Source organism: Tenrec ecaudatus, chromosome 15, assembly GCF_050624435.1.
Source record: "Tenrec ecaudatus isolate mTenEca1 chromosome 15, mTenEca1.hap1, whole genome shotgun sequence".
NCBI classification, from domain to species: Eukaryota; Metazoa; Chordata; class Mammalia; order Afrosoricida; family Tenrecidae; genus Tenrec; species Tenrec ecaudatus.
This window is the reverse complement of record NC_134544.1, coordinates 112,284,666-112,310,054: the sequence shown is the minus strand read 5'-3', so window position 1 is coordinate 112,310,054 and position 25,389 is coordinate 112,284,666. Positions and strand designations below refer to the sequence as shown.

The 25,389-nt window shown below is 40.3% G+C and overlaps 1 pseudogene; it reads left to right on the top strand.

The window, feature by feature from the left end:
- The first annotated feature begins 605 nt into the window (after window positions 1-605).
- Window positions 606-25,389, top strand: LOC142427689 (threonylcarbamoyladenosine tRNA methylthiotransferase pseudogene; annotated as a pseudogene).

The window sequence follows — 25,389 nt, the reverse complement described above, 5'->3', positions numbered from 1 at the left end:
TAGGAAGAGAGGGTGGGGGGAGATGTTGATAGGATTCTATTATTTGGGTCTGAGTGATTGCTAACCGGATTGATGGTTAGTATCGGTTTTGTAACTGTCAAAGATGTGGAGCAGCCGGTGGACTTCCTGGCCCATGGAGGCAGAGATCAAGAGGCTGTGTAACAGCCTGAGAGGCTGAAGAGCAGACAGAGGACAGGTGTTGCTGTGGCCTAATAACCGTACCTTCCTATTTTCCGATCCTGGCTTGTGGTAACTTAGCAACTTCTCTAATCAAGTCCCATAGTTATGAGTCTTACCTGTTGAATTCTGGGTGGCATTGCAACAGATAGACGAGCCCAGCAGAGAAGCAGAGTATTGCAGATGGAGCAGCTGATGTCAGAATAGGGTCAGAGAAAGATGGACGGTGGAGACATGTCTGACCTCTGCCTTGTGGCAATTGACTTTCGGCTGGTGTGGAGTTGAACTCTCCTTTCTCCTACGCCAATCAGACGAGGTCATCTATGGACTCTGTGCCAGTTTCTCACCCACTTTCCAAATCTGTCTCCTAAGGAAAGGTGGGATACTTGAAACGTAAGCAAATGGGCAAGCTGCAACATACAGTATCGATGAGGAAGGTATGCAGATTCTGAAGAATTTCCCACCAGGAACGCTCAGAGCTACGATATTGGGAGTGGGGCGACCACACTGGGTTTAGAAAAGGATGAAGTGGACATGTCACCTGTAGACACCAGCTGGAAGTGAGGCAGGAGGACCTGTGGTGCCCTCCTCCAGTGTCTTTGGTCTGTCCTCAATCTGATTCCTTCTAGGCTTCCAGCGTTCATGGAACCCTTGGAGATTCAGGCTAAATAAACTCACTCACCAGCAGCTGCTGGATGATCCAGAAAGTTGACTTATTAACTTGTGATGCAAATGAGCAGTCTGACTTTCATTACCACAAACCCAACCCCACCCCCACCCCCGGCAAACCTACATGGGAAGAATGTTGTTTTTTGAACTTGAATCTGTTATAGAGAAAACTCCACCTTTTGTGCAAAAATAAAGGATTTATTCAGAAAACAAAAAAGAAGATGTTATTTGTGTTCCTAAATCAGGGTGCCTTTTCCATGGAGATAGCAGGGGGCCCACTTTATAACTTTTGTTTTCTGACCACCCGCCCCTTCTAGGGTTAGGGTTAGGGTTAGGGGGTTAGGGTTAGGGTTAGGGTTAGGGTGTTAGAGTTAGGGTTAGTGCTGTAAATGATCAGGCAATAGAGTTAGATTTATGCTTTTCCGGTTGAGATTGCATTCTAACCATGCCTCCCTGAAGCTCTAATCAATCATTTCTTAGACTGTTTCCAGAGTGGCAGACTCCTGAAATAAGATTATAGGTGTTATTTACTTGTTCTCAAAGAGTAATCCTGCTCTATGATTCTGGAGGTAGGGATGGGAGATGATGTTAATGTAACTCCCACATTAAAATTCTGGGGAAATACCAGTGAAATAAAAATCACATTATAAATCTTACTATGGAGACATTGGAAGTCCGTGTCTGGAGAGTGTATGCATATTGTTAATTCCACATAGATTGCTTTATTCCCCACAGAAGTATATATTGTAAATCTGAAGGCCTGTACCTATGGCTACATTCTCTTTTGAAATACACAGTTAATCGTATGAAAGATGGAACTTGACGAGACTGTTAGTTCTTCTAGGTCTCCAAAGTTGACTTGGATGCAGGGAAAATATTTTAGTTTTTTCTCTGACAGGTTTCAGTTTTGCACATGTTCCAGCTTTCACAGGTATGATTATAAAAGGAACAGATTAAGAAGCATAGCTGACATGCGATCCAAGGATTGTAAGTAATCTAAATCCAAAAGAGGGAGTGGTATCATAAATTAAATTGTGAACACCCCGTTTGCAGAAGGCTATGGAGGACAGTGGAAGCCCAAGATCCATTAGCAGGTTCCGCACATAGATTAAGCTTCTGGGGAATTCCCTCTGACCGCAGTCAAGAGATCTGAATAGCTTTGTTATCAGACAGAGAGCATTGTAAAGATGACTGTGGAAGATATAGTTAGGCTTACATGTAATATTTGTTCCAGTTAAAAACAATAGTGAAGGGGAAATACAGTAAGCCTCTGGTGAATCCCCTATGAACATAAACCAGGTAGAGGTGTAGCCTTGCTAAAATGCAGAGTGCATCGGAAAGAGGATTATGGCAGATGTAGTTAGGTTAAAATCTAACACTTTAACAGTTTATCTCCTTTTTGACCTTTTTAAAGTGGTTTTAGGTTTTAATATTTTCTATTCTCTTTTCTTTTTTTTGCCCCAGACCTTTGTATTGGGAGATAATCCAGACAATTATATCATTCCATATTTCAATCATATCGAGCAGTGTTGTACCATCTCTACCACAATCAGCTTCAAAACATTTTCTTCTTTCTTGAACTCCTTGATATCAGCTCCCTTTTAACCCTCCACCTCCCCGCCGTACCTCCCAGGAACTCTCATTCTAGTTGGTGTCTGTAGATTCAACTCACCTGGGTTTCGTATACCGAAAAAATTTGAGAAGCACATAACAGAGAGTCGAGAAGGCTACCAACAATGACAAAATACAACATAGACAAACTGCAATATGAAACCACAAAACAAGCCTCCCCCCTACCCCCAGAAACACTATACCAGATCAAGCACAAAGTATATTGTATTAGACAGGGTTCTCTAGAGAGAGAAAACCAGATTGCTGATAATTATATATATATTTATAAAGATAGTTAGCTATATAACACAATAAATGAACTGTTAAATTGTATACAGACAGATATATAATACAAGAAATGAACAGTTAAATTATAAAGCAGTACAAACTTCATCTAAGTTTTTATATAAATACTTGGTTCCTTTCTATTGATAAGTAGTTTCCCACAGTCTGGATCTTCCACATATGTTGACTTATTCATCTATTGGGAGATATATTGGTTATTTCCAGTTTTAGACTAAAATAAAGCTATAATGAAAATCACGTGTAGGTGATTTTTGTAAACAACATTAAGTTTTCATTGATTTGGGACAAATGCCCAAGAGTGCTTGCTGAATCATGTGATAGTGTGTTTTTAGATATTTTAACAAGTCCCAAGCCTTTTTCCCCACCATCCACTATTTTCCACCTGTAATGTACCAAGTTTCTACCAGCATGATCAGGTTTCTCCACACCATTGAAAGCCTTTGGTTTTGTTACTATATTTTATGTTACCTATTCTGATCAATTGTAATGATATTGTGGTGTTGTCTTTATTTTTACTTTATTAATGACTAAGGAACATCTTTTCATGTACTTATTTCTCAACCGTATGTCCTCTATACTGAAAAGTCTTCAGGTCTTTTGCCCATTTTCTAATTGAATTGTTTGATTATTTAAAAAATTTTTACATTGAGATTTGAGTGTTGTTTATATAGTGTAGGTATGAGTCTTTTGTCACATGTGTGCTTTGCAAATATTTTATCCCCGGTTGTAACTTGTCTTCTCATATGCTTAACAATCTTTTTCAGGATTTTAGTTTTTATAAAATTCAATTTATGAATGCTTTTTCCTTAAATAAATCATGCTTTTGCTAAAAAAAACAAACTATAAAGCAGTACAAATGGCTTCAGTGCAACTCACTCCTGTGAGAGAGTTGTGAGAGCCACCAGGTAGTTCTCTGTAGAGAGAAAGCTAGGCTATCCCAGCACAGGCAGCAAAGAGCAAGGCAGGTCACCAACTGTCAGTCCTCAGCTCCAGATGTAAATTACAATTGTGTGTACTTAAAGGGACCTCAACTTACTGGGACACAGTCCACAGGCTAGGCATCTCACAGGTAGTGTACCCTTTAAATTGAGGCACAGAACAAGCCAGGCAGCCGCACACTGCTCCGATGATTAAAGAGCGAGAGGCAAGAAAGGTGAGGCTCACTGAGCCATTTATCTCTCTGCCCTTCAGTTAATCCCACTTGTGTTTATCAGCCAGGCTGGCACAATAAACTATCTCATATATCAAAATGGAGATCAAGTGACAAGGTTTTAGCAGTTTAAGTCAGGCTTCTCATTTTAATCTACTATAGAAGTTTCTCTAATACTCTCTGTCTGGTAACCAGGTTATTGACATCCCTCAATTATGGTTCGAGGGGGATTATCGGAGGTTTATTCTCTTTGTAGACCCTGCAAAGGTATTTTGGACTTCCACTGTCATCCATAGCCTTCTGCATACATGAATCTAACATTTTAAACTCTGTTACTATTTCCTCCTTTGGATTCGAATTATATAATTTACACTCCTCAGATCATGGATGTTGGTGTGTGTCTTAGGCAGAGTTCTCTAGAGAATAAAAACCAGGACACTTATGAATAGATAGAGATAGATATAGATGGAAAAATAATTGTAACAACAAACGAGTCCACACAGCAGTGTGGAGAGCTCAATCTGACTCACTTTTGTGGGCCAGTTAACATCTGCAGGTCTTTTCATGGCTACTATCCCAAAGGTCAATGAAGCAGAAAGTATGAAGACAAGGTCCTGAAGCACAGGACAGTAGTGCAGTGCAGTGAAGCAAGCCATGGTGCAGCCTTCCGACCGTTCAACACTCTTGGGGGCTTGCAAGTATTCCATAGATTTTAGTAATTAGCCCTTTATCTGTTATGTCCGCTAAATATCCTTTCCCAGTCTGTGAGATCTCATTTTACTCTTTTGATGAAATCTTTCTATATACACAGTGTTCTATTCATTTATTTATGTTTTTATAAAAAGATCATTTTATTGGGGACTCTTAGAACTCACAACAATCCATACATCAATTGTATCAAGTGTATTGGTACATATGTTGCCATCATTCTTTTCTAGACATTTACTTTCTATTAAGCCCTTGGTGTCAGCTCCTCATTTTCCCCTCCCTCCCCCCAAACCTCGTGACCCTTGACAAATTATAGATTACTATTATTATTTCCATACCTACACCAACTGCTGTCTCCCTTCCCCCCTGGTTTCTGTTGTTTGTCCCCTGGAGGGGGGTGGGTGTGGTTATGTGTCGAACATTGTGATCGGTTCCCCCTTCCTCTCCTCTCCTCTCCACCTTCCCCCTACCCTTCTAGAATTGCTAGTACCACAGTGTTTTATTTTTTCTAGGTCCCATTCACTTATTTTATCTTCCACTATGTGTTCTTCTTTTGTTACATCTGGTAACCTGTGTATGCCCTGCACTAGGCACTTAGATTTGTTCCAGTTTCCTCATTGATAATACTGATTGTTTTGGGTTTTGTACTTAAGTCTCTGATCCACCTTGAGTTCATTTTTGTGCATGGGAGGAGCTATGGACCCTGTTAAATTTTGAAGATGGATATCTACTTTTCCATGACCACTTCTGTGGTAGTTACATAATCTGGTGTCAATTTGGGACTTGAGAGGATTAAGAGTGAAGGGGTGGAGTCTAGTCTGTCAATCAGGTCATAGCCAGTAAGGCCTCTGTGTGGGCAAGACTTTCCCTTGAGAATTCTGAGAGCTCCTGCGTTTCCTTCTTGGACATGCGAGACAACTCTCTCTGCTCACTCCCTGAAAGACACTCTACTGACAAGATACATGGCACTATGCTGATAGACCCTGTGCCCTGGGAACTGGAGGAGCCACGTGGAGAACCCTGCCAGCGCTGAGATGCTTCTGCCGCCACTGGACCCACAAGACTTTGCACCCACTGGCCTGTGATCTTTCTGCATTTGACATTATTACATTTGTCTTGTGAGTCTGAAGACGACATTACAGATTGGTATTGAACATATGGCTAATAGCAGATTTATGGACTTGATCTAGACTAGGCTGGGATGTTTTCTCAATATTCAATTGTTCTTGTATATAAACATTTTTCTTATACACCTGAGTCCCCCTGGATTTGTTTTTACAGTCCACCTGGACTAAGACACCTTCCCATTTAATGTTTATTGGGCCAGTGTTGAAAAACGGTTATCTGTATACGGATGCTTTTATTTCTGAGTTTTCTGTCCTGTTCCATTGCCTTAGGTATCTATCATTATGTCAGTACCAGGCAGTTTTGATGATGGTGAGTGTGGTTTTGTGGTTAGGTAGAGCAAGACCCCCTATCTTGTTCTTCTTTTTGAAAAGTTCTTTACATGGGCTTTTCCCCTCTCTATATGAAGTTGGTAAATAGTTCTTCCATTTCTTTAAAGAATGATGTGGGGATTTAGATAAGGATTGCATTGAATTTGTAGATTGCTTTAGGAAATATTGACATTTTCACAAAATCTAGTCTTCCTATCAATGAACAGGGGATATTATCCCATTTGGGTAGGTCTCTTTTGGTGTCTTGTATTAATGTTCTGTAGTTTTCTTTGTACAGATCTTTTGTGTCTTTGGTTAGGGTTATGCCTAGGTTTTTCTACTTCTGTGTGGCTATTGTGAATGGTACTGCTTCCTTGATGTCTTTTTTGGATCTCTCATCACTTATATATAGGAGTTCAATTGCTTTCTGCTTGTTAATCTTGTATCCTGCTACTTTACCTAATTCCTCAGTTCTTTCCAACAATCCTATTTTGGAGATCTTGGGGTTCTCGCTATAGAAAAATCATATAATCTTCAAATACTGACAGTTTTACTTCTTGTTTGCCCAGTTGTACTCCTTTAATTTCTTCTTGTTGTCTTATGGTTCTGGCTAAGACATCCAGTACAGTGCTGAATAAGAGTGGCGATAAGGGGTTGTTGGGTTCACATGTTCAATAGGAATGTTTTCAGCTTTTTCCCATGCAGCATGATATTGGCCATAATTTTTTTCATCTATGGCCTTCATTGTGTTGAAGAATTTCCCTTCTATTCATATCTTGTTTGGTACTTTTATTAGGAATGAGTGTTGGATATTGTCAAGTGCCTTTTCTGCATCAGTTGATATGATCATGTGGTTCTTATCCTTTATCTTATGTGATGAATTGTGATGAATACTGATGTGAACCCCACTTGATCATGATGTAATATATATATATATATATATATATATATATATATATATATATATATATATATATATATATATGTTGTTGAATTCTATTGGCCTTTGCCTGGTTTTGTTATAAGGGTTACGCTGGCTTCCCAGAATGAGTTTGAGAGTTTTATGACCCTTTCTATATTCTGCAACAGTGTATGTAGAATTGGTAACAGCTCTTGTGTGAATACTTGGTATAATTCTCCTGTGAAGCCATCTAGTCCTGAGCTTTTTTTGGTGGGGTGGGGGGAGTGTTGGGGGCTTCTTGGTGACCTTGCTTATTTCTTTTTTTTGCTGTGTGTTCAAGTTTTAAGTTTCCATAGTGTTAATTTGGGTAGAGGGTGTGTTTATAGATATGTTTTTATATCATCTAGATTATTAAATTTGTTGGAATGTAAATTAATTTATATAAATATAAATTAAATATAATTTCATAAATTGTGTTCTTATTCATTTTATTTTATTTGAATCTCTTGCGATGTCACTCATTTCCTCTCTAATTCTAGATATTTCATCTGCTGCTTTTATTCCTTGTTAAGTTTGCTAGAAGTTTATCAGTTTTATTGATCCTTTCAAAGAACCATCTTCTTGTTGATTTTTCCTTTGTTTTTCTGCTTTCCAGCTCATTTATTTATTCTCTAATTTTTATGATTGATTTTCTTCTGTCATTGGGAGTTTTCTGCTGTTGACTGTTCTAATTGATGGAGGTGTTGTGCTAAGGTATTGAAAATGATTTTCTCTTATTTTTCATGTGTTCATTAATTGCTATAATCTGACCTCTGTTAACTGTTTTTGTTGTGTCCCATACATTTTGGAATATTGTGTTCTCATTTTTGTTTGTTTCTAGGAAGCTCCAAATTTCATCTCTTATTTGGGCTAATACCCAGCCTTTTTCGAGTAGTGTTTTATTGAGTATCCAGGTAGGTACCAGCCCCCATAATCAAGGGGCAGTTGTGGAATCGAGGGGTGATACTAAAGGACATCAGACAAGATAAAGCATACAAGTGCTCACCTCTGCGACCACCCAGACTTCAAGAGCCAGGTTCACACAGAGAGAAAGAATATATTTCAAACCAAAGCTTATATACTCTCAGGGGGCATGCAAGCCCCCTAATTACAGGTACTCACATACATAACAGAGTACCCTAACCCTAAAGGTCCCTGAGTACATAGGAATAACCTAACACCAGTGCCCAGGACAGGTGACAGGTAACTGGCTGTGGCTGTCTTCAGTGCCAAAAGAGCAATAGCATATGTCTGCTCCTATAAGAGGTCACACAAAAGTTTGTAATGTGCTAGTCCATAATCACATCAATTAATGTTGTAAGTCCATGATCTTGACCTCTTAGCAAATAAACAGTATATTATAATAGCCCAGTCGCTTTTACATAAAATATTCAGTTATGATAGAGTTCCAGAGTGTCTCAGACAGCATCACCAACGGCAGAAATGTCTCAGCAGGCAGCAATTGCAATTCTCAGGATCTGCGAGGACTCCTTAGCATTTGGATCAGTTCAGCAACAGGACAGAGGTCTCTGGGCTGTTCGCTCCACTCTCAGGTCACAGCATCAGCTGCCTTTCTCCTGGGCCCTGCTGGCTGAAGAGAAATCCACTTATCTCCATTGCCTGTGAAAACATTAACAAATAGCCCCTCCCTTTGGGCTGTTAGCAACCAAGAAACAGAATCATTGTTAAGATTGGGTGGTTTCTTCATCTTTCCCTTGTCCTTCATCTCTCTCCACAAGTGGTTGCATCCTCCTAAGGGCAGTCCATCTAATTTTTCCTGCAAAATCGTAAGTGAATAACCCTTTCTACAGGTGATTAGTGGACCTGGATCCCAAACTCTATTTCCATCTTCCTGGGACTTCCCAGGATCAGCTTTCTCTGTAGAGGTGAAAATGTGTTTATCTGCCCAAATTGTACTAGAAGCTTTCAGTAAGGAGGAAAAAAAAAATTCGTGAAAAAGACTAAATGAAATTTGTCATACATAAAATTTCTCTTCACCTCCCCCTTCTGTTTTAACAATGGAGATTTTAAGGCAATATAAGCAATCTCAGGCAACTTGCTTGGTTTTAAACCTGTGAAACTAATTAGAGGGACGTCATTATTATGTAAATGTTGGCTCCTTGCTCTCAGAGACTCAAGAGAGTGTTTTAGCTGTAAAAGAAGGTAACAAAAAACTGACATCAGATGGAACTGCTGAGTTTTCTTTAGACACAGGATAATTTGAAAGACTGAAAACATTCTTGTTTTTCAGCTAACTTCCCCATAAGTTTCCAGGTGTGACTACAGGATTAATTAAACTATATGGCTCTCTAGGCCTTTTGCGGTGTAGGATTTTGCCACTTTGCAATATTCTGTCTTGGCTAACTTCTACTGTTCCTTCCATGATGGATCTGGGGGGAGTTCGTAGGTGGATCTGAGGTCTTCTTTGATGCCCTAAGACCTCATATCCATAATTTAAAAACTTTTTTCCCTCAAATTCTAATTCCATGTGGGACCACTGTTGCTTCCTCGATTTATAGAGTGGACACACTTCTCTAAAGCTCTTTCTGAAAGCTATAAATTTAAGGAAACAAAGGTAATTGGCCTAAGCCATCTTCCTTCTTTATATACCATGGTGCATCAGATTTCATCACTACCCTAATTTCTCCTTCACAGTCCTGATCAGCAACGCCAGTAGCAATCTCAGCATCTGGAGAATTTGGGTTGGATCTTCCTAATATATATCCTATAGGTCTTTTTTCTTTTTTCAAAAATCATTTTATTGGGGGCTCGTACAATTCTTAACACAATCCCATACATCCATCTATTGTGTGTCAAGCACATTTGTACATTTGTTGCCCTCGTTCTAAAAACATTTGCTTTCTACTTGAGCCTTTGGTATCAGCTCCTCATTTTTTCCCCTCCTCCCCTCCCCACTCCACCCTCCCTCATGAACTCTTGATAGTTTATATCCTGGTAATCGGTTCCCCCTTTATACCCCACCTTCCCTCCACCCTCCCGTTATTGCCTCTCTCATCACTGGTCCTAAAGGGATCATCTGTCCTGGATTCCCTGTGTCTCTAGTTCCTATCTGTACCAGTATACATCCTCTGGTCTAACCAGATTTGTAAGGTAAGATTGGGATCATGATAGTGGGGAGTAAGGGGAGGCATGGTGGAAGCATTTAAGAACTAGAGGAAAGTTGTATATTTCATCGTTGCTACACTGCACCCTGACTGGCTCATCTCTTCCCCACAACCTTTCTGTAAGGGGATGTCCAGTTGCCCACAGATGGGCTTTGAGTCCCCAATTTGCACTCCCCTCATTCACAATGATATGATTTTTTGTTCTTTGATGCTTGATACTTAATCCCTTTGACACATTGTGATCACACGGGCTGGTGTGCTTCTTCCACGTGGACGTTGTTGCTTCTGAGCAAGATGGCCACTTGTTTACCTTTAAGCCTTTAAGACCCCAGACGCTATGTCTTTTGATAGCCGGGCACCATCAGCTTTCTTCATCACATCTGCTTATGCACCCATTTGTCTTCAGCAATCGTATCAGGAAGGTGAGCCCACAATGATATGATTTTTTATTCTTTAGTGCCTGATATCTGATCCCTTCGACACGTGAACACACAGGCTGGTGTGCTTCTTCCATGTGGGCTTTGTTTTTTCTGAGCTAGATGGTTGCTTGTTTACCTTCAAGCCTTAGGTAGTGTACCTCAAGTACCAGTTTTATTAATTTCTGGTTTAATTACAGCTTTTAGCTTTTCTTCACAACTTTGAATAACTCTAGTATTAATCTGAATGCCTTGAATACTTACGGTACATTAAATATCCCTGATAAAAGCTGTACTGATTTTTCAAGCAGAGGCTTCTGCTTTTTGGTTTCAACAGACTGCAATGAGGGTTCTGGAGCCTTTTCTTGGTTAGTCAGACTTACTGCAGCAAGAACAAAGTCTGGGCTTTTGCAAGTTTGGTTAGGTCTGGTCCCTTGCTATGAGGCTGGGTGGTAGGTGTGACTGACGTTTAAGGATTCCTGTTCTGAGTTGCATCTGAGCCATTCCTCCCAGGTTCTGCTGGGTGGGGCTTGGAGCAAGTTCTCTTCCCTGTCTTCCTGCTGGGTAGGGTCTGCTAATGGAAGTCCCTTACTGCTAATCTAGAGTGGCATTTATGTGCCCAATGAGTTTCCTTCCTGCAGCGGGTGCAAAGTCCGGGTTCTTGTCAACCCAACCCCGATGGTCCAGGCCCACGCATGCTCTGGCACTGGCCACAGGTAGCTTCTCTTGGCTAGGCTGAGTGGCCTGTGCTGCCAGCACTCTTTGAAAATAACCTGTCTTCCCACAGCTAAAGTATTTCCCTTTAAGCTTGGTGTAATTGCCCCTAGCAGCCGGCTAGGACATCCACCTTGTACATGTCAGATCCTATTCCTCTTCAGGTCTTCTAAAAGGTAAATCTAAAAGTATGCCCTGTTCCCTGCAGATTGCACTCCTATAGTCTTATTAGCATAGTCATATGCCAGCGTGTCATTCACACCTTTGCTAACAGCATCCTGTAACCGGGACACAAAGCTTATGTAGGACTCATCATTCCACTGCCGAACAGGGGTGGAACCGAGCCATCCCTCTCCTGGTGGTATTGTTTTTTTCCCAAGCCCACACCCAAACATGGCATATCTCTGAGAATGCTTGTTTGGCAATTGCGCTTCCATTGTCGTAAAATTACCCATTGATCCCTGTGGGGATCCCCTGCTCTGCATTCCAGCAAGCCTGTGTCTGGGCTTCCTAGGACCACCAGATTCAGTACTGTAAGAAGCATTCCAATCTGTGGGGATGAGACAATTAGCTTCAGCTAGAGATTTAATCATGCTGATCATGAAAGGGGAGTCAGCCTCTAGGTTGCCACTGCCTGTTTGATGTCCTTTAACAGTTTAAAGGGGAAGCACCATAGTAGTGTTCCAGATATCCCTGCAGGTTGTCTGCATTGGGTAGTCTATTACATAAACAGGAAAAATTAAGCTGGTTTCTAAATCTCCTTGTGCAAGCCCTCTTTCTACCTTTGAAAGTACAGGTGCTTTGTTATGTGTAGTACCCTACTTGCCCCTTCTTCTTCCTCTGTGCTATGGCATTTGGGCCTCTCCAAGCTGCAGCGGGAGCAGAGGCATTTGCCAGAGGCTATCTTTTGAATCAGACTTAATTTCTTCAGTGTTTTTTTTTAAACCTTCTTAACTATTTCAACTCATTTGGGGTCACTTTTGCCTGCTTCTGTAATGCTGGTAATTTATTTCAGTTGTTTCTTTCCATTGATGTTCCTCTTTCTTCTCCTGCTCTGTCTATAGAGGTTCTAAAACCATCTCTGCCTTCTCTGTGTGCTTTCTTTACATTCGTACCTACTTCCTGCCAAGTTCCTAGATCTAGAGTTCCTTCCTCTGGGAACCATGGTTTGTCCTTTTTTAGTGCTTGCAGAAAACCTTGCATCTTTTTATTTGTTTACTGCTACCTTCTGTTTTTTTTCAGTAAGTGGGTGAGTGTAATTGCATGAGTTTCAGGTTTACTTTCATCTTGCTCCATTGGCCTCTTTCACATATTTATATCATTATTAGTATTATTACTATTTATCTGATAATCCTCCAACCGGATCCTCATTAAAAAAAATAATTTCCCCAATTCCAAAGCCATTGAATGGGCTAATTCTCCTCTGGGGAGACTTTCTCTTGGTCCCTGTTTCATGGCACCAACAATCGAATGGGTACCAAGGGGTACTGGCCCCTACAATTGAATGAGTCCAAAGGGAGGTTGTGTAATTGAGGGACCAAATTAAAGAGACATCAGACAAGATAAAGCATGCAAGAGCTCACCTCTGAGACCATCAAGACTTTCAGGAGCCAGTTCTGCGTAGAGAGAATATATTTCCAAACCAAAACTTATATACTCTGCCTGGGGTAGGGGGGTGGGAAGAAGGCGTGCAAGTCCCCTACTTACAGGTTACCACATACATAAGAAAATGGGCTATACCCTTACCCTAAAGGTCCCTGAGTACATAGGAGTAGCTAACACCAGTGTCTGGGGCAGGTAATGGTCAGTGACTGTCTTCAGAGCCTAGAGAGCAGTAGCATATGTCTCTTCCTATAGTTAAAGTCGTACACAAGATAGCAATCAGTCATGTGCTTGTACGAGGTAACTTTAAGGTAGCACTATTATGGGATATTATGGGATATAATGGGGAACAACATTAATTATGTTGATCAGAGAACTATGTAAATATCTAGGAGGTTGAATTGTTTGATTGTGTTGTTCAGCTCTTCAGTTTCTATATTTAGTTTCTTTCCTGTTGATTATCTTTCCTTAAGAGTGGTGCATTGAATTCCACTACTATTCTTTTTGATCTAGTGATCTGTTTTTTATCTCTTTGAGTATTTGGCTGATGTATTTTGACGATCTTTTGTTGGGTGCATATATGTTTATTATGGCTATGTGTTCTTGATCCTTTCACCATTACGTAATGTCCATTCTTGTCACCCATTATGTCATTTACTTTGAAGTCTATTTTGTCAGAGATTAATATCGCCACTCATACTTTTGTTTTTTTTGCTTGCTATTGCTTTCATAAAATTTTCTCCTTGTTTTGACTGTCAGTTTGTTTTCTGTGATTTTGAGATGTCTCTTGAAGGCGATTGATGGATCTTTTTCCCTAATCGAGGCTGCTCCTCTTGGTCATTTGATTGGTGCATCCAGTCCATTGACTGTTATTAATTCTAAATGTAGGATAATTGCTGTTATATCATATTATTTGTGTTTGTTATCTTTTTTCTTTTGGGAGGGGGGGTTATCCTTGTCTTCCTTTCCCCTCTAGATCTGTATTGTTTGGGGTGATGTTTTCAGTGTGTTGACTTCTGGGTGGTGTTTACACACTGTGTTGGTCTCGTGTTTGTGTGCTGCAGTTGTCGATTTTCTGACTATAGAGATCTGGTTAATATTGTTTGTAATGCTGGTTTTGTTTGTATGAATAATCTAAATATTTCCCCGTTTGAGAATACTTCTATTTCTCCTTTATAGTTGATGGATGGATATGTTTGCTGGATTTGGATTCCTAGTTGCCAATTTGTGTCTTTAAAAGCTTGGAAATGCTTTCCCACAGTTTTTTCTTTCCTGCAAGGTTTTTAAGAGAAACAGGAGCCTATACTATTGTTTCCCTTTGTGGGTGACTTTTTCTCTCTCTCTAAATGCTCTCAAGATTCTCTCCTTTTCCCTTTTCCTTGAAGTTAGATAATTTGACTATTATATTTCTTGATTTGGTGTTCTCTCTGCATCCTGGATAGTTATTATCTCCTCCTTTGTGATACTGGGGGGATTTTCTTCCATGAATTCCCTTACTATTTTATCTGTAGACTTGTTAGCCTCTTCCTGTTCCCACATTCCAGTGAGTTGTGTATTAATTCTCTCCATGGTGCCCCACATCATCTTCAGGCTTTCTTCAGATTATTTTGGTTTTTCATTTGATTGTCTCTCGTGTTTGCTGGTCTGCGTGGTTTTCTTCATGTTCACGGATTCGATTTTCCTTCTATTCTGTTCTCAGTTTCTGTACTGTGTTTCTTATTTCTGTAATGTCATTGTTTAGCTTCTGAGTTTCTTTTGGATGTGATGTTTTTAGTAGGTCAATTTCTTCCTTCGTTTTCAGGATTGATCCCTGGGTCTCTTGCATGGCCCCGGCCATCATTCTTCTTTGTTCTCCTTCTGGTAGTCCCAGGGCTTCTCTTCCTGCGTATTCCATTGGGCTTGGACACTCTTTGGTTGTTGACTTTTTTTTATGTTGATTTTTTGTGGTTCCTGCTGTTGACTCTTGTTTAGGCAGCATAGTGGTCCAGCTCTAGATGGTGAGTAACGTTCTGGGTTGAGTGTGTTTGTGGTGGGTGGGTGGGGTGGCGCATGGCTCTTTGAGTTACAGGAGGAAGATCAGATAGCGGTTGGAAATTATATTTTGTGGAGATGAGAAAGCAATAATAGTTTGGTGAGTTGATGAATAGGAGATAGGAGCAGGAGAGCAATGTTTAAATGATAGTATTAATCCTAAGTGGTTTTCTGATTAAATATAGTGATTTTTTTATAAACTGGAAAAGCAGGTTTTAATAGGGATGCTAGCACTTGTTAGTTTAGGTGAAACTGTGTCTCATTGAGAAAGGGTGAACAGGGTCCTGATGAAGTGGTAGGTGGGGTAGGTGAAGAGTATATCTCGTAATCTACCAGAGTCACTTATTGACCCATTATATGATATAGGGAGAGTGCAGAGGACGGATGTTATAGTGTTTCTTAAAAAGGGCCCTTTGTTTGGCAGCACTTGGCTTCCCTGCTCTTCCGGAGTTGTTCTGTTGGTGTGGGAACTGCACTCTGACAGGGAGTGTCACACAGTAAATAGTGGAGAGCTATGGGGAGAGCCATGGCATGCTACCCGCCCTCCGTGCAGGGGCCCTAGTACAAATGGATTATTGAGATGTTGGGGGGCTGCCCATCAAGGGGAGGTTGGGATAGGTAAATCCCGTCACAGGCACATCACTGAGCTGGTGAAGGAGGAGCCACCAAGACTTACTGGGATATCAAGTTCTAGGTTCTGGGGGTGGATGGGGAGAATTTTTGTGTTTCTTTATTTTTTAAACAAAACAAATATAAAAAAAATAATCTTGAAGCACTCAGAGTTTGGGTCAGACATCTGATTTCCCAGGGCACAGAGTTCCTACCTGTTTGATTCTGGCTGAGACTGGTCCATTTTGCTAGGAAGTTCTGTCTGGTGGCCATGCTTTTCCCCCTCTACTCTCCTTTTGATTGATGTTTTTCTTTATTTTTTTATTGTTGTTAGTTTTTTATTTGTTTTTGTATGTATTTGTGTATATGAAATCCAGGTTAGATAAATCTATAGAGATAGTAATATACTAATGGTTTCCTGAGGGTGTGGCAGGGGAGGTTGGGGAAAATTTGGAAGCTAAAAACTATGAGTACAAAAAAGAAGAAAACATTCTAAAATTGACTGTGGTGATATTTGTATATCTCTTGATATGATCAAACAATAGAATTTTATGATATAGGGGTTATGTGCCAACAAACTGTTTTTTAAAAAAAATAAGCAGAGCTCAGAGAAGATAGAAATAGCACCACATAAATGTCATAAAACACACACACACACACACACACACACAGACACAAACCAAGGAACACGTGCAATGATGCCTAATGCAGAAGATCACAGGCCAGCGGGTAGAGAGTCTCAGCACTGGCAGGCTTCTCTCTGTGGCTTCTGCATGTGTTTCATGAGTCTGAAGAGGACTTTTTAGATTTATATAGGAAATATAGGCTAATATCAGACTTATGGACTTGATCTGAACTGAGCTGGGATGTTTTTCAATGTTCAGTTGCTCTTGTATATAAATCTGTTTCTTATACACAGAAAATATATAAAAATGGCAAATGGTGAAAAAAAAATGAGGAACAAGATTTCCCACCCCAGAGCTCACATACAGCTTTCCCTGTTGCCTTAAATTTGAGCTTCTAGTTTCCCAAACCCTGAGAAAATACATTTGTGTTTGCTAATGCACTTGTGGTATTTTTTCTATTATAGCACGAGGTAACCAAGACTCCACTAAATATTGTTTATAGACAAGTGGTAATAGGTCCTACAGATGTGTTAGGAACCCCTGGTGGTGCAGTAAGGAACTCTGTTGGTGTAGTGGTTATGAACTGGGCTGCAATCCACATGGTTGGCAGTTTCACCACCAGCAGCTGCACAGGAGAAAGACTGGGCTTTCTCCTCTCATGAACAGTTAACAGTCTCAAAACCCCACAGTGAGTTACTATGAGTCAGCATTGACTTGGTGGTAGCAAATTTGTTTTGGGTTTGGTAGTGTACTGGTAACATGTTGGGCTGCTAACTGGAAGGCCAGCAGTTTGAAACCACCAGCCACTCTGAGGGATAAAGACAAAACTTTCTAGTCATAAAAAATTACAGTTTTTGAAAACCCTAGGGCAGTCTCACTTGGCAATTGGAATGTGATCGTTGGAAATAAGGAGGAGGAACGGTAGTTGGAAAATGTGATAGCAACAAAGCAGATCACATGATTGAATTTAGAAAGACCAACAACTTCTTCATTGGAAATGCCCTTTCTCAACAACACACAACAGCACACATGCACTTCTCCAGATAGAACACAAATCAAATTCATTCCTCGCTGTGGGAGGAGCTGATGGATAATCTGAACATCAGCAGCTAAAATGAGTGCAGGGATGACTGTGGAACAGACAATCAAATTAAAACAAGAGACCCAAAATATGACCTAAATATATCCCACCTGAATTTTGAGAACATCTCAAGAAGAGATTTGGTGCATTGAACACTGGTGATACAAGTCCTGATGAACCGTGGGATGACATCAAGAACATTACACATGAAGACAGAAGGTCAAGACATTGAATGTAGCATGTAAGTAACTTTCTAAATGACTTTTTCCTTAAAAAAATCATTTTATTAGGGGCTCATACAACTCCCTACATGACTTATTTTTCTAAGAGTGAAAGTATCTGGAAATTTATTTCTATAGATTCCTTCATTATTATTTATAAGAGGTTTTTGTTGTTGTTTTTGCCAAGTATTATAAAGCAGTTGGGTTCAAATGCTTCCCTCCCCACCTTTTTATTAGTTTTACTTTTATTCTTAGGAACTAGGGAATTACCTGAAAAACAAAACAAACAGACAAAAAGAACAAGTGATGTCTGTGCAGCCTTATTCTCCGTCTCCACAGAACAAATCATACACAAAGGGTATTGTACATACACATTTTGAAGATCAGTCTTTAACTTTAATGCTGTATCTTTTTTTCTTCTTATGTAATGAGGGAGTTGGGATATAGTTATTTTACTTGCACCTTAAGAAGTATTTCTGTATTTTTTTATGATATAATTTATTAATGTTTATAGGTTTTTTGTACCTTTCTGAAGAGCTTTGCTTATATACCCGGTACCCTGATGTTATATGCCCAAGAAACAGATTTAGGGAGACCTTACTAACTAACTCCCATTTGTCTTGTTGGAGGGTTATTGCCTCAAGAGCCATGAGGAGCCATGGGAGAGAAGGGGCCTCATGTAATCCTCCAATTATTTAGAACCAATGTTTCTTGGTTTTAGTCTTTCTTTTTAGTCATTTATTGGGGGCTCGTACAATTCTTATCACAATCCATACATACATCCATTGTGTCAAGAACATTGGTACATTTGTTGCCATCATCATTCTCAAAACATTTGCTTTCTACTTGAGCCCTTAATATCTGTTGCTCATTTTCCCCTCCCTCCCCACTCCCCCCTACTTCATGAACCCTTCATCATTCATAAATTATTATTATTATTTTGTCATATATTACACTGTCTGACATCTCCCCCCACCCTCTTTTCTGCTGTCCCTCCCCCAGGGAGGAAGCTATACTTAGATTCCTGTAATCAGTTCCCCCTTTCCACCCCACATGTTCTCCACCCTCCAGGCATAGCCACTCTCGTCACTGGTCCTGGAGGAGTCATCTGTCCTGGATTCCCTGTGTTTCCAGTTGCTCTCTGTACCAATGTACATCCTCTGGTCTAGCCAGATTTGCAAGGTAGAATTGGGATCATGATAGTGTGGCGGGGGGCGGGGGGGAGAGGAAGTATTTAAGAACTAGAGGAAAGTTATATGTTTCATTGTAGAACCAATGTTTTAAAGTTTCTTTGCCCTTGCCCTTGGTGAACATTTATATAACTTAACTCAAGCATCAAGCTGTTTATTTTAAATATTATTATTTTGTCAATATGTACATTTCTAATAAAGTCTATTGTGGCTGTTAAAGTATTTTATTTTCCAATTTATATAACCCTTCTTTTGAGTCAATAAGGTCTAAAACAACTGTATATAAAAAATTTTAAAATATAAATATTTCAGATTTTTTAAAGAAAAGATAAAAAATAAATTTTGAAAGAGAGCCTGACACATGTTCTTGAATGTAGAATATCTAAGGAAAACAGAAGAAATGATGAAGTAAAAGAGTTGAACAGAAAATTTCAAAGGATGGCTAAAGAAGACAAAGTTAAATATTATGATGAAATGTGCAAATATTTAGAGTTACAAACCCAAAAAGGAAGAACGTGGTCAGCATATCTTAAACTGAAAGAACTGAAGGAAAAATTCAAGCCATGAGTTGCAATATTAAAAGATTCTATTGGCCAAATAGTGACCGGCGCTGTAAAGAAGCACAATGGTACAAAAGAAGATGGAGCAAATACACAAAGTCACTGTACCAAAAAGAACTTGTTGACCTTCAACCATTTCAAGAGGTAGCATATGATCAAGAATGAACAGTATTGAAGGAAAAAGTCCAAGCTGCTTGAAGACATTAGTCAAAAACAAGGCTCCAGGAACTGATGGGCTAGCCATTGAAATGTTTTAACAAGTTGAGGAAGTACTGGAATCACGTTGCACCTCTACCAAGAAACTTAGAAGACTGTCACCTGTCCAATGACTCAAAAGGATCTATGTTTGTACCAATTCCAAAGAAAGGTGACCCTGGAAAATGTGAAAAATATAAGAATAACACAAGTAAAATTTTCCTGAAGATCATTCAGCAACAGTTACAAGAGTACATTGACAGCGAGCTGCCAGAAATTCTGTCTGGATTCAGAAGAGGACACCGAACAAAGGCTATCACTTCTACCATCAGGTAGATCTTGGATAAAAGCATAAAATGTCAGAAAGATGTCACTTGTGTTTTATTGCCTATGCACAGGCCTTCTACTGTGTGGCCTATAACAACCTACGGATAGCCTTGAGAAAAATTGTAAATCCAGAACATTTTACTGTGTTCCTGTAGAAACTGTACACAGCTCTAGAGACAGTTGCGGGACCTAATGTATTACAATCAAGAAGGGTGTGCATCCGAGTTATATCTTCACACCATACTGGATCAGTCTGTATGCTAAGCAAATAATCAGACAAATTGGATTACGTGAAGAAGAATGAAGTATCAGAATTGGAGAAAATTAATAACCTTCATTATCCAGATGGCACAACCTTGCTTGCTGAAAGGGAGGAGTCCTTGGGGCATCTGCGTGTGAAGATGAAGAATTGCAGCCTTCAGATAGACTACAGTTTAAGGTAAAGAGATCCTCACAACCGCACCAGCAGGCAACATCATGATAAACAAGAAAGATGGAAGTTGTCAAGGATTTCATCTTGCTCGAATGCACAGTCAGTGCTCATGGAAGCAGCTGTCGAGATCAAGCACACATTGCATTGGTAAATCTGCTGCATAGGACCTCTTTAAAATGTTGCAAAGCATGGATCTTACGTTGAAGACTAAGGTGCATCTGTCCCAAGCCGTGGTGTTTTCAGTTGCCTCGTATGCTTGTGAAAGTTGGATTGAATAAGGAAGATCAAAGAATGAATGAATGCATTTCAATTACGATGCTGGCAAAGAATATTGAAAGTACCATGAGCTACCAAAAGAACCAACAAATCTGTCTTGGAAGAAGTACAGCCTGAATGCTCCTTAGGAGCAAGGATAGTAAGACGTCACCTCACATATGTTGGACATGTTATGCTTGGTAAAGTAAAGAGGCAGTGAGAAAAAACAAGAGGAAACTCATTAGGAGATGGATTGGCACAGTGGCTAAAACAATAGGCTCAAACATAAGGAAACTGGTGAGGATGGTGCCAGAGTGGGCAGAGCTTTATTTTGTTGTACCTAACGTGTCTGAGTCAGATCCAACTCAAAGGCACCTAACAACATGTGTACTGTAGAAGACGGCATACTTGTCTGTAAATAATACTTAACCCAAATGGGTTAACGAATATAAATTTCTTCTACAGATGTACTGGACCCCTGGTGGTGTAGTGGTTATGGGTTGGGCTGCTAACTGCAAAGTTTGAAGCCAGCAGCCACTCCTTAGCAGAAAGATGAGGCTTCCTACTCCAGTAGAGTTGTAGACTTGGAATACCGCAGGGACAGTTCTACCCTTTTCTGTAGGGTCATTATGAGTGGAATTAATGCAATGACAGTAAGGTTTCTTTTGTTTTTACAAATTATGCGGTAATGGGTGTCATAAACAAAATACAAATAATTTTATTAATTTTTAAATTAATAAATCTTTTTATTGGGGCTCATACAACTCTTATCACAATCCATACATCCATCCATTGAGCAAAGCACCCTTGTACATTCGCTGCGCTCGTCATTCTCAAAATTCGCTTTCCACTTGGGTTCCTGGAATCAGCTCGGTTTCCTTTTTTTTCCGTCCCCCTCCGTCCTTCCCCCTGCTCCCTTTATAGCTTGTAAATAATTATTTTATCTTATCTTACACTGCCCGGCGTCTCCCCTCACCCACCTTCCCATTGCCTGTCTCCCAGAGAGGAGGTTACACATAGATCTCCAAGATCGGTTCTAATTTTATTAATCTTACTGAATTTTAAGATAACTTTGAATGTTAAGTTTTTTTTTCCCAACATGTGAATATGAAAATGATAAGTACTACTTCATTGTTAGTTGTCATTGAGTTGATTCCAAATTGTGACAATCCCATATGCGCAGAGTAGAATTGCTACATAGAATTTTCAAGGCTATGACTTTTAGAAACAGATGATCAGAAAGAACTGTCTTTTTTAAATTTATGTGAATTTGTGTTCATTTTTTTTTTAATTTTTAAAAATCATTTTATTGGGGGATCATGCAACTCTTTTTTTAATCATTTTATTAGGAGTTCATACAACTCTTATCACAATCCATACATACATCAGTTGTGTAAAGCACATTTGTACATTCATTGTCCTCATCATTCTCAAAACACGTGCTCTCTACCCAAGTCCCTGGCATCAGCTTCTCATTTTTCCCTCCCTTCCTGCTCCCCTCTTCCTCATGAGCCCTTGATAATTTACAAATTATTATTTTGTCATATTTTGCTCTGTCCGATGTCTCCCTTCACCCACTTTTCTGGGGGTTCATACAACTCATCACAATCCATACATACATCTGTGGGAAACAGAAAGATTTCTCCGAAGTTGTCTCCCCCAAATATATGCCAAACTTAACTGCTTGCTACACGTGGCAAATGACTATTCACTTGGAGGTCAACAAAAGTAGGTCAAGGCTTATTCTCCCTAAGGGTTATCAGCCATCTAGAGCAATCATACTGTATAGTCTGTCCCACCATAAGTAGGGCCCATTCCCTTCTGTTAAGCATGGTAGATTGTTTCTCGGAAGGAGAGCCCAGGGAGGTCAAGTCCACTCAAGGGTGACCAAGGTTAGGCCGCCATCATGAACCTAGGGTCCACCCTTATTGTTACATATATACCCCTAGTCCCTCCCCTTCCAATTACACCCCTAGTTCATCCCCTTCCTGTTATGCTTATGTCCATTACATATCCCCCTCCTATTGCTTGTATTGCCTATGTTACAAGCCCTTCCTATGATGTATGTCATTACCTGTAATTAGGAGGCATGTACACCCAAAAAGAGATATAGCCTTGGTTAGCAATAAATCATGCTCTCTTGCCCTCTCGCCGTCTCTCTCCTGCCCTGTACCACCAAGAGGAACTGAGGTGAGCATGCTACCATGAAATGTGTTTGACTTCTTTATTTTACTCTCTCTCCTATCTCTCACTCTCTATGACTTTATTATAATCTTTATATATCTCAACCATACAATTGTGCTTACTGAACCTGTGATTTGTTGTGGGGGGCTGGCTACCACTACATACATCTATTGTGTCAAGCACATTTGTACATCTGTTGCCCTCATCATTCTCAAAACATTTGCTTTCTACTTGAGCCCTTGACATCAGCTCCTCATTTCCCCCCTCCCTCCCCACTCACCCCTCCCCCATGAACCCTTGGTAATTTATAAATTATTATGATTTTGTCATATCTTACACCATCCGATGTCTCCCTTAACCCACTTCTCCGCTGTCTGTCCCCCAGGGAGGAGCTTATATATAGCTCCTTGTATTCGGTTCCCCCTTTCTCAGAACTGTCTTCTAGGGTGCCTTTGCATGGGTTCAAATTGCCATTCTTTCAACTGGCAGTCAAATGCTTAACCCTTTGCACTACCACAGTACTTAATATGCCAGGCGGTTTTCTAACCACTTTCAAAATAATTACCCATTTAATTTCCAGAGCACTTGAATGAGCTAAGTACAGTGCTGTTGTTCCTGTTGCACAGAATAAAAATGAAGCACAGAAAGTGTATGGCATACCCAAAGTCATATAGCTGACACATGATACAGCTGGAAGTCGGGCTTAGATTCTGGCTCCATTGTTTATGCTCGTCATCACTGGTCCTGTGGACTTTCTATTAGAGAAAGAGGAATCCTCATGTACTGAAAAAGAGTTGGAATTTACTAATCTAAAATACCAGCACTGTAAAATGCATGGATTTTATGTTTAATTTTATATTGTGATAAACTGTATGAGTAACTGAACTCAGTGCCACTAAGTCGGTTCTGACTCATAGTAACACTACAAGGCACAGCAGAACTCCCTTTGTTTCTGGAGCTGTAACTCTTCACAGGAATAGAAAGCCTCATCTTTCTTCCAAGGAGTTACTGGTGGTTTCCAACTGCCGATCTTGTGGTTAGCAACCCAACTCATCACAACTGTGCCAAGAATAATTCAATGTGGCCAGACTTATGTGTCATGGCGGGCCTCCTGTGAAGTCTGTGTGGTTTCTGGAGAGTAGTGTGTTGATGGGCTAACTTCAAACTGGCTCATTTTATAAGAGACTAATTGCAGATAATCAAGAGAAGACACCTTCTGCCCCCTTTGATACTCTACTAGATGACATAGAAGACATTGTGACATGGGAAGATTCAAAAACACGAGACAGACATTTTGCAAGAAAACATGTTGTTCCAAAGGTGCAGAATGAAATACCCAAAAGTATTTGCAAGAGGAAAACAGCCCACCAAGTGATAGCATCGTCATTCCAGGCATCCAGAAAGTGTGGATACAACCATGGGGGTCTTCGCATAGTAATTCAGATGGGGAATATATGGCTGGACAGCTAGCTACTTTTAGCTATGACATGACAGAAAATGAATCAGATACAGACTTGTGGCTCCTGAATAGTTGTAGGTAAAACAAACCAAAAACCCACACAACTGAAGATCACTTCAGGAACTCAATTTAAAAAGCCCCAGAGGTGAACTAGGAAGTAGCGCTAACTGGTTGTGTTCTGCAGGCCGGGAGTGTCAGGACTGCCTCGGTGGACTGAGTGTCATAAGGTTAATACATAGATCATGTGGTAGAAGTTGTGGAGGAAACCATTAAAGGTCATTCCATGAGACTGCTGGGTCCGAAAAAAGGTCATGGGAAATGGATGGGGGACTGATGGTTGGATTTGCCAAAGAGTAGGAGGAATCCACTCCTAAATGCACCAATAGCCGGCGGAATCATTTCCTCAATACTGGGTGTCTCAATGCTTGTACCTACTGCAAAACTAAGCACGCCCGAGGAAACGGGGCCTGTTTGTCTGACTGATGAACTAGTAGATAGAACCCAATTGTCTTTTCAAGAGGATGATTATGAGTTATAGTTGACCAGCGAAGACAATGGAGCAAATGGCAGAGATTTTGGCGCCGATTTCCCACGCTACTGTGGAGACTGGTTGCAGTGATTCCGGAGGCATCCGAGGTGAGATTGGGCATGACAAACCCGCCCTGTATTTTAGAGCATTTGGAGGAAATGGCGAAACTCCTCCATCACCCCAGAGTCTCTGCCTTTCTGTACATACCAGTCCGAGCAGTCTCTGACACGGGGGTCTTGGACATAGAAAGAGAATACTGCGTGGGCGACTTCAAAAGAGTAGTGGATTTTCTGAAAGAGAAAGTTCTTGGAATAACTATTGCTATCTGTGATTTTCCTGGAGAAACAGATGAATATTTTCAAGAACAGTGAAACTTATGGAAGGGTACATTCCCAAGTCTCTTCATTCACTAATTTTACCCAAGACCAGGAACTCCTGCTGCAAAAGTAGAAGAAGATGCAGCGCAAGTGAAAAAGAAAGAACAAAAGATCTTTCTGGAATATTTCAGTTTTACAACCCATAGGGCCACAAGACTGGTGAAAGCCAACAAGTAATAGTAACAGAAGAATCTTTTGATTCCAAGTTTTATGTGAGCCACCATCTAATTTTGTTTCTACAAAGAATCCCTGCTCGTGGGGAAATGGTCGAAGTGGACATTGAGGAATCAGGAAAGCATTTTATGAAAGGGCAGCCAGCATCAGACGCCAGAGCCTACACACCCTCCATCAGCAAGCCCTTAGCAAAGGAAAAAGTCTTGGACTTTACCAAGGAAATCAAAAGCAGGGGTGGCAGCCACTTTCGGTCTCCTCCTCCGCAAGTCCATGAGACTCGGTGA